Below are 13,378 nucleotides of genomic sequence, written 5' to 3'. Positions count from 1 at the left end.
CTCATAGTAAACCCACACCCTAAAGGGAAATAAGCAAGGGATCCACACACCCCTACAAGGCAACAAATACCCATCCCCCCTGATCACCACCAAAGGGCAGATCAGACCACAACCCCCCTTCCCCATAGGCTATCCATGAGCCTACAATGAACCCCGAGCCCCTGTTGCGCGCAACACAGACACACCTCCACCAACACCCACCACCCCAAAAGAAAATCCTCCCCTCCATGCACTAACACCCACCGCCCTCCCTCCGATGCACGAGCAAGCAATGACCACCCACGAGATAGGGCTTGGATGCCCTAGCTCGAAACCCTGCAGACTTCTTCATGTAGGATGCCATCCCCTTGAAAAAAGCCTCTCTTATTAAGAATCCTTTTTACTATTATTATTCATAATCATAAATTTCTATAATGAAATGATATTAATAACAACAATGATTTTAAAATTCTAACTATTGTACTATCTATTATATGACAAAAAAATTGGTCTGAATAATAGAAGCATAGGAAAGTTTTACATAAATAATATCTTGTTACTTAATTCTTTCATTCAAATACATTTACATATATATAGGATTTTTATTTTCTACATTATAGGAAACCTCTCCCTAATTATACGAGTTGTTCTAACAACTCACTTCCCTATAATCTCTCTACAACAAACCATACTAACAATATAATAGTCTAACAATAATACAAAGTTGTTTGTCAATAAATTTATATCTAAAACTATGATTGCGGAGGCAACAGGTCTTTCAATGGAGGGCATCAAGTTTTACAGGGATAGAAAGATTTTAGACGCCACCGTTAAGAAATTTTCGAAGAATGACGAGGAAAGGGCGAGACTGGTGAAGGGAAACCATACCCACTTTTCAGCAAAGTTAATTAAGTTAATTTGGAGAAGGGTTTTGCTTGCTATTATGGAGTTTATCATGCTTGATGGTAGAAACACTAGGGTTTACAGCTACCACTTTGTTTTACTTAATAATTTTAGGTATAAAGATAAAATTTATTTTCCCTATTATATTTTTTGTACCCTTCATGCGGGGATAAAGGATGCAATTTCCAACCCTAGTATCAACCCTGCAATGCATGAAGGTTTGATGGTGATTCTGTATAATCACATCAAGAACATGACTGTCCAATTGAATATAGCTAAGATTTCCAAATCAGATTAAGATTTTGATGACTCTGATGAGGAAGGCGATGGCTATGATACGGAAGTGGAGACAGAGAATGACCCCCAAATTGTTGGGTCAAGCAGAAGAAATAAAAAACCAAAGTAGGGGAAATAAAACAAAGGGTTTTCCAAAAAGAAGCTGGTATGAGGAGGAGTATGGGACTGACAATAACATGGACACTGGAAGTGAGGGGGTCCAAATCCTTATTAGCCCGAAGTAGAAAAAGAAGACTTCTAAAAGTAAGGAGGCGAGGACGAAGGATCGATTGCCTCTCAAGACTGATTTAAAGGAGAAGGGATTGATGGGAGGAGGATATGGCAACAAAAGAAGCTTAGAGCTCTAAGGATAGGGAGGTTGTCCTAGAGGTTAATCTTAATACTACTGGTGATAAGAACCAGGAAGAGCATCACTTCGATATTGATCTCTATATCAATAATGGTATGGAAAGCCTCAAATAGGTTCTCAGCTGGGTACATAAGGAAATTGAAGGCATGAAAACCAAGCAAGCCCAGGAAGCAAGGAAAATCGAGACATTACCAGATTTAGGCTCCAAAAAGTTCAATTCCCTACTGGAATGTCTTAGTGAGCTTACCAAAGCGATTGGTAATGCTGAGGATATTATCAATGCTAATCACAATAGCTTTATTGGCTTGGAAAATAGAGTAGGTGCAACTGAAAAGAGACTTGATGGAATTGAGCACATGCTCAAAAAATAAGGTAAGCAAAGCTACTAGATTTTAAAGGCTGCCTCAGCCAGCATGAAAGCCCTTATCTGCAAGCTGGAGAACTACCAAGTAGATAAGGTCGCAGTGGGAATTATTGATATTAAGGATGATACCCCAGATGGCAAGGTCACAGGGCTTGGGAGAAGAATGAGAGAAAGCACTAAAAGGATGCAAAGCCACAGTAAGGAAATCAAGGATATTAAGCGGGCAGTGGACAATATAGAACAGATGGAGCTGGAAGTGGTGGAAATGCTTTAGAAATTAACCTAAGCCTGGGCTTCTGTCGGTCTTTTTTGGTCTATAATTTGCATTCTTGTTTGCTAGTGTTTGGTTCGCCAACTGTATTTCCTTTGTTTGATGTCTATTTGTTTAGCTGCACTGTAATGTTTATCTTTTGATTTTCTGACTATACTGGGTTTCAGAGGCCCATCAAAACCTATTTTCCCATATTCAAATACTTTATATCTAATCTAAATACTAATGTGAACACTAATTTACAACATTATAAATATGTCTAAAATATGTATTAGCAATTCAACCCATTCAAAAAGAAAATAGAAATGATCAAGAGAAGTATGACAAAAGAGAAAAAAACAAAAACAAAAAACTCCACCGCCTATAGCATAGAAATTTGACAAGTGCAATCCCTTATACCAATTTCCTATTCATTAGAGAGTTCCCATGATAAACAGACAAGGTTGTTAACTATTAGATCTATAATCCTATGAACATATTAGATCTTGGTTCTTGAGAATGATTTAAAACTTCAACCAAAGTGTATGGCTACGAATACTTCCTAAAGGTAAAAATACACAAGGGAACAATTAGAACTAGACCCATTCAATGGTCTTGAATCAATTATTATTGTAAGAGCACTGAAACTCTAAAGGAAAGCTAAGAATTGGACAATATATGATTAGTGTCGACACTATTATGAAGGAAAAGGTTTCCACATGGCTACATTAGAGTTCTACCAGCTCTCCCTCATGGTTCAAGCTGTCTTGGTTTCTTTAACATATAGAGCCAGATTAGCTATGTGTGCTAAGTAGATTATTAGAATCTTTATTTTTCTAAATTTTAGCATTAGGAAAAAAAATATTATATAAAATTTCATAAACCCTAATACAATATTTCAAGTAAAAAATATGCAATATAACGTGTATTAAAGCTTGGATCAATTCCATACCATAACACACCTATTGTAGCAGGCACACCATATAATTTGTGCATGTTTAACAAAGTATGCTTAAAATATCACTAATTTATAATCCTTTCAAGTATTATAGATAGACACTTTATTGATTTTTCAGACATGTAAATTTTTGCGACAACCTTAGCACAAGTTTGTTGAACTGTTGATTGTATCATTCATGAATCGTACTTATTTGATTAAACCAAATACAAATTAAATACTACATACTCAAGATAGATGAAAGTGATATGCCTTATGAGTTGTATTAGTGATTAGTGGAAGGAGATACATGACATTTTTTCATCACTGTGGATCAAAAAACTTGAAAAATATGTAAGTGTCCTAAGTATCCATGGCGGAAAATCTTAATTAGGTGGTTTGATCAGAAATAAGTCAGAGTATTGAATATTTTAATATTTAATTAATTTTTTTCCTCATATAAATGTAATAACCTTTCAATACTCGATTTTCTTTTCGACTTCCGATAAGGACATAAATGTGGTGGTTGTTCAGCTTCTTTGAAAGCTTATAAATAAGCCCAATTCAAATCCAATTGCAAGGAGTTGGAGAGTTATGGAGTTACAGAGGTATAGGCATATGCTCCTTCACAAGATTGCCTAAATTCTATAGGCTCGAGCATACAACTCTCTTTTACAGAGTTTTCCCAAATTGAATATATTCCAGGCATACAAATCTCTTTTACAGAGTTTGCCCAAATGGGATAAATTCAAGGGCACACAACTCTCTTTCATAGAGTTTGCCAAAAATTGTATGGTTCTTACATATTTTCGATGAAATGAAATTTTATATCATTTGTTATGTGTTTACAATACCACAAATTTTGTTTTGGGTATTGTCCTCTTAATTGACAAAATAATTCATATCAGTGGTATCAGAGCCATTTTCGATCGCTGCAGGTGCATCTACAGCCGATGAGTCGCTGCCCATACTACGCCAAACTCTTGTTTGTCTTCATTTTCAGTAGAAGGAAACGAGGAAGCTATTGCAGCATCTACCAAGGAACCAGGAGCTGCTATGCCTCAGTTGAGCAGGCTCTTGCTGCTATAGCAGATCTGGAAGAAGTGACTATTCTCTTGAGAGTCTCACTAGCACTTTCAAGTTACATGGCAAAATTTTATTTGGAAGATGATCGAGCAATGGGGCCCATTGCCTTTCAAGAAGGGAGTAATGATCAGAAATATGTCAGAGTATTGAATATTTTAATCTTTAATTAATTTTTGTCCTCGTATAAATGTAATAACCTTTCAATACTAGATTGTCTTTTCTACTTCCGATGAGGACATAAATGTGGTGGTTGTTCAGCTTCTTTCAAAGCTTATAAATAAGCCCAATTCGAATCCAATTGTAAGGAGTTGGATAGTTATGGAGTTATAGAGTTATAAGCATACGCTCTTTCACAAGATTGCCTAAATTCTATAGGCTTGGGCATACAACTCTCTTTTACAGAGTTTGCCCAAATTTAATACATTCTAGGCATACAACTCTCTTTTACAAAGTTTTCTCAAATGGGATAAATTCAAGGGAACACAACTCTCTTTCACAGAGTTTGCCAAAAATTGTATGGTTCTTACATAATTTTTATGAAATGAAATTTTATATGATTTGTTATGTGTTTACAATACCACAAATTTTCTTTTGGGTATTGTCCTCTGAATTGACAAAATAATTCAGATCATGGTTGGATCCACAACAACTGTATTTAGTCTCATTTTATCTCTTGTAGCAACTAGGATCTAGAATGTTGCCTACACAGTTAAGACACGACTTTAACATATCCATAATTTTAACCAGATTATCAGTTCCTACATTAGTATTCACTTTGTCTTGAGGATTGGACGAGCAGAGACAATGAGGGAAAATATAGCGTTGAGCACAAGCAACAATACCATAATTTTCAGAAGCATCGATCTTGCCATACTAATTGCTAAAATGGACCTTCAGCAACGAATAGTAAATGAAGAGATGACTGAATGTTTTGCGAGATAGAGAGAGAAGATCGAGAATGGTGATGGATAAATTATATTTATAGAGATGGACGATGGAGTGCAAGTGTTTGAATAGATAAATATTGAAATAACCTGAAGAAGGGTGTGTTGGCATTATGTGAAATGGTATAAAGACATCATGATATTGTATGTTGTCATTGATGTCAATATGTGACATCATGTGAACTAGCACATGTGACATGTGAGAAGAGAGAACTAGCACATATATATGAACCGGTCTATATGCCAAAGTGAAGCGGTATATTTGTTCAAGATGAACCGGCATGTCAAGATGAACCCACATGTAGTTATGGGAACAAACACATGGAAGCATTGTATGAGTACCGGTTGGTAGGTAGTTTCCACTTCAGGATTTCCGATTGGAGGACCTCAAGCCTGTGTAACTCAATCGATGATCTTTGTGTGATGAGTTAGCAGTATGATGGAGAATAGATCATGTTGCCACGTAAGCCCTATGCGCGTGAAGGATCTTGCATGAAGAAGACTATTCCTATCTACCATGGGAATGTGCAAAGTTTGTCAAACGGTGATAACGCGTGATGGGTTATCAGCTGCCATGAAATCGGTGGATAATGGACGATGGAGAATGTCTTGAGATTGATTCAAGAGTGTTGCATTTAATGCAGTATGATTCAACGGTCAGGATTAAACCGTTTGAATTGCTTAACCTAACAAGTTTAGGTTTTAGGGTTTTTGCTATCGACCTGTTTGTTTCCTATAAGGTCGATGTTGTGTTTCTTTCTAAAGTTGTTGGAAAAAGTTGTATGTGTGTATCTAAGGGAAGTGATACGTGATTCTTGCCAGACCTAAGGAGAGAAGAGATATCTACAAAGTGAATGTGCAGAAGGTGAAGAGGAGCCAAAATGGATCTGCATTAGCATTGAGTGCTATTACCAGATCATTGTAATTCCTGTTGATCTTTAACCACTTCAATAGTTGTGAAATCCCTTAACAGGGTAGCCTTAACTAGCTTGATACAAATCCTTTAACAGGGTAACTTGAATTTATTGAGTTCTGGGAAGCTATAGAGCTCTGGAGATCCTTTAGCTATTGAGTTCTTGAAATCCTCTAACAAGGTAACCCTAACCGGGTTTAACCCTTAACCGGGTGATCCCTAACAAGATCGGTTCTTAGTAGAACCTATTGTAATGTCTTTAACCAGACAAGGCTCCTAACAAAGCGTACTTCTAAAGAGTTCAAAAATTAGGTTGTGGGCATTCATCCCCACCATGGTTTTTCCCAGTTGGGTTTCCACGTGAAAAATATGTGTGTCATGTGTGATGCTTTTATCTTGTGATGCTTTGTTATTACCTATTGAGCATATGATGGTTCTATGTTTTATGCTTGTCTATAAAACATATTGAACTAACTATTGTGAAGATCTGATGATAGTTTACCTGTTCATGCATGAGGGTGTAATGGTACTATAGTATTAAGCTAAGAGGAAAGCTTAGTGAGTAACTAGTTTATGATTGTTTTAGTTGTTCTGAGTCCTACCAGTTGCACTCTGCTTTAACCAGAGTCACTGTTTGCCAGTCACTTGGAGTAATTGCCGACAAACCGGTTTTGGATAGTATTTTGCCTGTACTGATTCACCCCCCCTCTTAGTATCGATTTGGTACTATTCATTCATCATTTGAGTTATCAATTGATATCAGATCCCTCTAGGTCCTCTGTGTTGTAAGCTTAACCGCTTGAGGTAAAGATCCCAGTCAAATGATGAAGAGGGAAGGTGCAAAGTTTAACAGGGATATTTTTGGTATATGGAAAGATAGGATGAAGATATTCATCAGAAGCATCGGTGCTCAACACTGGAGTTATGTTGAGAATGTCTATGTTGTCCCTACCGGTACTCTCACCGATGACCAAAAGAGAGAGATACAAGAAAATGGGCAAGTCATGGAAGCCCTTATTAATAGTCTATCTGATATTGAGTTTATTGATGTTCAGGACAAGGTAAATCCCAAGAGGTATGGGATGCTCTTGAAAATATCTATGGTGGTGATGAACATGTAAAACAGGCTAAGGAAGAAAGCCTAAGAGGGAAATTTGAAGATATGCAGATGGTTGAAGGTGAGACCATTCAGCAGTATGGAATAAGATTCAAAATAGTTGTTGGAGAAATCAAGAGTGCAGGTGGTAAAATAGAAGATTCCATTGTGGTAATCAAAGTCCTAAGATCCCTGTTGCCGGTCTATGCAATAAGGGTTGCTGCTATTCAAGAGTTGAGATCAATAGACAAGACTAAGGTATCCTTGGACTCCATCATAGCCAAGTTGACAGCCTATGAGCTAAATAGTTTTGATGGAAGTGTTCAAAAGGCTAAATCAGCATTTAAAGCTTCTGCTATACCATCTAGAAAAGGAAAAGAAGCTAGCACTAGTGGTGAACCTAGACAAAGCAGAGAAATGAATGATAAGATTTTGATGGCATTTGAAGCTCTCCTTGCCATAAAGCTTCCTAAAGGAACCGGTAAATACAAAGGTAAGCTACCTTTGAAATGCTTTTCCTATAACCAAATAGGACATATTGCTATAAACTGTCCAAATGGTGATAACAAGGACAAACCAGAAAGATTCAGGAAATTCAAAGGAGGAAACCGGAGAAACTATTTTGTAGCAGTTGATGAAGGTGTCACAGATGAGGAATTAGAAGATGAAGAGAATGAAGACATTGTGTTTGTTGATGTAAAGGAAGATGTGGCAGACAAGAAGGCTCTTGTCTCTCGGTTTGATAATTCCAATGAGAGGATCATAGACAGTGGCTATTCTCACCATATGACTGGTGACCGGAGCCAGTTTCTATCCTTTGAGTGTGATGGTGGTGTGGTTTTCTTTGGCAATGATGCACCATGCATGGTCAAAGGCAGAGGGTCCATCTCTCTGAATAGAAAGAGTAGTGCTAACAATGTGTATTGGGTTGATGGTCTCAGACACAACCTTTTGAGTGTTGCCTAGCTGAATGACAGTGGCCTCACTCTGGAATTCAAGAATGGAGTTTACAAAGTCAAAGAAAAAGAGGGTGAATTGGTGGCCGCCGGCATGAAGACCAAAGGTGACCTATTTTATTTGAACTCAAATATAAGCACATGTCTTATGGCTAAGTTTGATGATAGTTGGATATGGCATAGGAGACTCTATCATGTAAACTTTGATAACATTGTGAAGGCTAGTAAGATCAAGGCAGTTAGAGGGTTGTCGGTGCTAAGCAAACTGAATAATACCTTGTGTAGAGAGTGTCAATTGGGAAAAATGTCTTCCTCAACCTTTAAAGGTAAATATTTCACTGCTGACAACTTGCTTGATCTTGTGCATACTGATTTGTGTGGTCCTATGAAAACTAGAAGTGTGTAGGGTGATAGGTACTTCATGATTCTCACTGATGACTGCTCAAGAATGATGTGGGTCACATTATTGAAAGACAAGTCTAGAGCCTTTGTGAAATTCAAAGCTTTTAGAGCATTATTGGAGAAGGAAAGCGATAAAAGGATCAAATATCTCAGAACTGATCAAGGAGGGGAATTCACTTCTGGTGAATTTAACAAGTATTGTGAAGAATTTGGCATCAAGAGACAACTGTCTACCCCTCAGACTCCATAGCAGAATGGCCTAGTAGAGAGGAATAACCAGACTATGGTTGAAGCAGCTAGAACCATGTTGATTCAAGGGAAGGTAGCTCACACCTTTTGGAGAGAGGCGGTGAGCACTGCAGTCTACACAATGAACCGGGTACTCATCAAGAAAGGTAAGGACAAAACTCCTTATGAGTATTGGACTGGTAAGACACCCGTGGTTAGCTACTTTAGGGTATTTGGTAGCAAATGTTACATCAAGAGGAGTGAACATCAGGGCAAATTTGAAGCTAAATGTGATGAGGGAATATTCCTAGGATATTCCACCAAGAGTAAAGCTCTCAAGTGTTACAACAATAGGACTCAGAGAATTATGGAAAGTATCAATGTAAGAGTTGATGAATCCTCTAAGAAAACTGAGGAAACCACTAGTGAGCAAGCTGTAAATGAACCAGTTGCAACCTTCTGGGAACCAGTTGTTAGTCAACCAAGTACCAGTAATAGTGTTCCTGAACCGGTGAATGTTGATACTGATGAAGATGAGGATGAAGAGGAAAAGAAAGAAGAACCAGTCAAGACCATTCCTCGATATGTCAAGATGAATCATGATCCTAAGCAGATCATAGGAGATAAGGATGCAGGAATCCTTACAAGAAGAAAAATCAGAGAAAAGTCATGTATGATCTCTGAATTTGAGCCTAAATCATTCAAAGAGGCTCATAAAGATGAAGACTGGATCAAGGCAATGGAAGAGGAACTTGACCAGATAGAGAAAAATGGTACATGGTCCTTGGTACCCAGACCAGAGGTGTTCAGAAATAAGCTGAATGAGGATGGCATAGTGATTAGGAATAAAGACAGATTGGTGTGCAAAGGATATGCTCAAGAAGAAGGAGAAGACTATGGAGAAACCTTTGCTCCTGTAGCCAAATTGGAAGGAGTTCGTATGCTTCTTGCATATGTAGCTTTTAAAGGGTTCAAAGAATATCAAATGAATGTAAAATCTGCATTCCTAAATGGTGTGCTTGAAGAAGAGGTGTATATTGAGCAACCAGATGGGTTTTCCCTATCTGAAGACAGTGACATGGTATGTAGGCTACATAAAGCCTTATATGGTCTAAAGCAAGCACCTAGGGCATGGTATGAGTGCCTACATTCCCATCTTGTGAAGATTGGATTTGAAAGAACAAGTGAAGATAGCAATATCTACTTGAAGTCTGAAGGAGATCAGATCCTGATCTATGAGGTTTTTGTTGATGACATTATCTTTGGTGGAGATGACAAGATGAGTCATGAGTTTGCTGATGATATGAAGAAAGAGTTTAAGATGTCACTCATAGGGGAGATTAAGTTCTTCATTGGACTGCAGATCCAGTAGATGAAAGATGGAATCTTTATCACTCAGTCCAAATATGTCAAAGAGGTGTTGAAAACCTTTGGCATGGAAGATAGCGAACCGGTTGGTACACCGATGGTGACTGGTTGCAAATTGTCAAAAGAAGATGATTCTGCACTAGTTGATGAGAAAGAATATCGATCGATGATTGGTAAGTTGCATTATGTAGTGCATAGCAGACTGGATATTGCACATGCAATTGGCATTACTGCAAGGTTCCAGAAAAGTCCAAGAGAATCCCACTTGGTTGCAGTCAAGCGGATTCTTAGGTATCTAAAGGGAACAGTTGACTATGGATTGTGGTACCAATACAGCAATCATTTCATTTTGAAGGTATTCACAGATGTTGATTGGGCAAGTAATGTGGATGACCGGAAAAGCACAACTGGTGGTACATTCTTTCTCAGTGGTAGACTGGTCTCATGGATGAGTAAAAAGAAAAGTTGTATCTCTCAGTCTACATTGGAAGTGAAGTATATTGCATCTTTCATGAACTGCACTCAGACAATCTAGATGAAGCATGTTTTAAATGGCTTCAAAATCCCTATATCTAAACCGGTAAGTATATTTTGTGATAACACAAGTGCTATCAATATTTCAAAGAATCCAGTTTTACATTCTAGAACCAAGCATTTTGAGCTTAAGTATCATTTCTTGAGGGAAAAGGTTCAAAATAAAGAGATTGCACTGGAACATGTTTCCAGTAAGGAGCAGTTAGCAGACATATTCACCAAGCCTCTCCCAAAGACTACATTTGTGCATTTAAGAGGTGAATTGGGGGTACTCCCCCTTCAGGAGGTGAACTAAAAGTATTTGTTCCACATTAGTCAGGTATTGCATAGTCAAATTTTTGTTGATTGCTATGTTGAAGGGTGCCACTCCTCAGGGGGAGCAACATAATGGAACAGGGATGCTTGTGCCTCCACTTTGGCATTGTTGTCAAAGGGGGAGAAGATATGAAGCAGAGAGATATCTTTGTATATTGCCATCAATGCCAAAGGGGGAGATTGTTGGCATTATGTGAAATGGTATGAAGACATAATGATATTGTATGTTGTCATTGATGTCAATATGTGACATGATGTGAACTGGCAAATGTGACATGTAAGAAGAGAGAACTAGCACATATATATGAACCCGTATATATGCCAAAGTGAAGCGGTATATTTGTTCAAGATGAACCGGCATGTCAAGATGAACCGGCATGCAGTTATGGGAACCGGCACATGGAAGCATTGTATGACTACCGGTTGGTAGGTAGTTTCCACTTTAGGATTTCCGGTTGGAGTACCTCAAGCCTATGTAACTCAATTAATGATCTTTGTGTGATGAGTTAGCAGTATAATGGAGAATAGATCGTGTTGCCACATAAGCCCTGTGTGCGTGAAGGATCTTGCATGAAGAAGACTATTCCTATCTACCTTGGGAATGTACGAAGTTTGTCAAACGGTGATAACACGTGATGGGTTATCAGCCGCCATGAAATTGGTGGATAATGGACAATGGAGAATGTCTTGAGATCGATTCAAGAGTGTTGCATTTAATGCAGTATGATTCAACGGTCAGGATTAAACCGTTTGAATTGATTAACCTAATAGGTTTAGGGTTTAGGGTTTTTGCTACTGACCTGTCTGTTTCCTATAAGGTCGATGTTGTGTTTCTTTCTAAAGTTGTTGGCAAAAATTGTATGTGTGTATCCAAGGGAAATGATACGTGATTCATGCCAAACCAAAGGAGAGAAGAGATATCTGCAAAGTGAATGTGCAGAAGGTGAAGAGGAGCCAAAACAGATCTGCATTAGCATTGAATGCTGTTACTAGATCATTGTAATTCCTGTTGATCTTTAACCACTTCAACAGTTGTGATATCCCTTAACAGGGTAACTTGAAGTTATTGAGTTTTGGGAAGCTATAGAGCTCTGGAGATCCTTTAGCTATTGAGTTCTTGAAATACTCTAACAAGGTAACCCTAACCGGGTTTAACCCTTAACTGGGTATTATAGCCATCCCTTAACCGGGTGATCCCTAACAAGATCGTTTCTTAGCAGATTCTATTGTAATGTCTTTAACCGGACAAGGCTCCTAACAGAGCGGACTTCTAAAGAGTTCAAAAAGCATCTTGTGGGCATTCATCCCCACCGTGGTTTTTCCCAGTTGGGTTTCCACGTGAAAAATATGTGTGTCATATGTGATGCTTTTATCTTGTGATGCTTTGTTATTACCTGTTGAGCATATGATGGTTCTATGTTTTATGCCTATCTATAAAACATATTGAACTAACTATTGTGAAGATCTGATGATAATTTACCTATTCATGCATGAGGCTGTAATGGTACTATAGTATTAAGCTAAGAGGAAAGGTTAGTGAGTAACCGGTTTATGATTGTTTTAGTTGTTCTGAGTCCTACCGGTTGCACTCTGCTTTAACCAAAGTCACTGTTTGCCAGTCACTTGGGGTAATTGCTGAGAAACCGGTTTTGGATAGTATTTTGCCTGTTCTGAATCACCCCCCCTCTCAGTACCAGTTTGGTACTATTCATTCATCATTTGAGTTATCAAGGTGATATTTAAAGTAAAAATCAATTTAAGTTTTTTTCCAAGCACTATTAAAATTGTGTGGATTTGGTTCAGAAGTTTCTTGATGAAGCTAATTTTGAATTTTATTTTTCAAATGAATAATTGAAATGAAGATTGTTATGAGTATAATAATAGAAAGGATTGTGATGAGTACAGTAGTAGAAAGGATTGTTATGAGTACAGTAGTAGAAAGGATTCAATTTTAAAGGGAGTATTTAAAACTTCATAATTAGATGTACCAGAATTTGATGGTCTTCAATTAGACATTTTAAATTATTTACCATTGAAGTACTTTTTGTACAATAACATGTGATAGATTAGCTAGACATAGTTATAGTTTTTTTCATAGGCTTTTAACCCTAAGCATACTCCTTCAAAATTGACATGTGCATTTTGTTCTTTAGCTTTGTTGACTTATTCTTTCGCTACAAAAATTGTATAGATTTATTTATCTATCAATGATACATTTGTTCTATACAAGTGAGCAAACTCTTCATCTTCTCAATTGCTAATGTTTTACGGGAAATTTGTTATTTGTTATGTATAATATGTGACATTCTGATTTTTTGTGTCCATATGTACTAGATATTGTTACCTTACTACTTACTAGAATGTGATATGATCATAAATATTGTTGAAGTATGTATGAATGATATGGTTGTTGCCTCATGTGTACCATACGGTTGTTGCCTCCTAAGTATTGAGTTA

Source organism: Cryptomeria japonica, chromosome 3, assembly GCF_030272615.1.
Source record: "Cryptomeria japonica chromosome 3, Sugi_1.0, whole genome shotgun sequence".
NCBI classification, from domain to species: domain Eukaryota; kingdom Viridiplantae; phylum Streptophyta; class Pinopsida; order Cupressales; family Cupressaceae; genus Cryptomeria; species Cryptomeria japonica.
Note: the sequence above shows the minus strand (reverse complement) of the source record.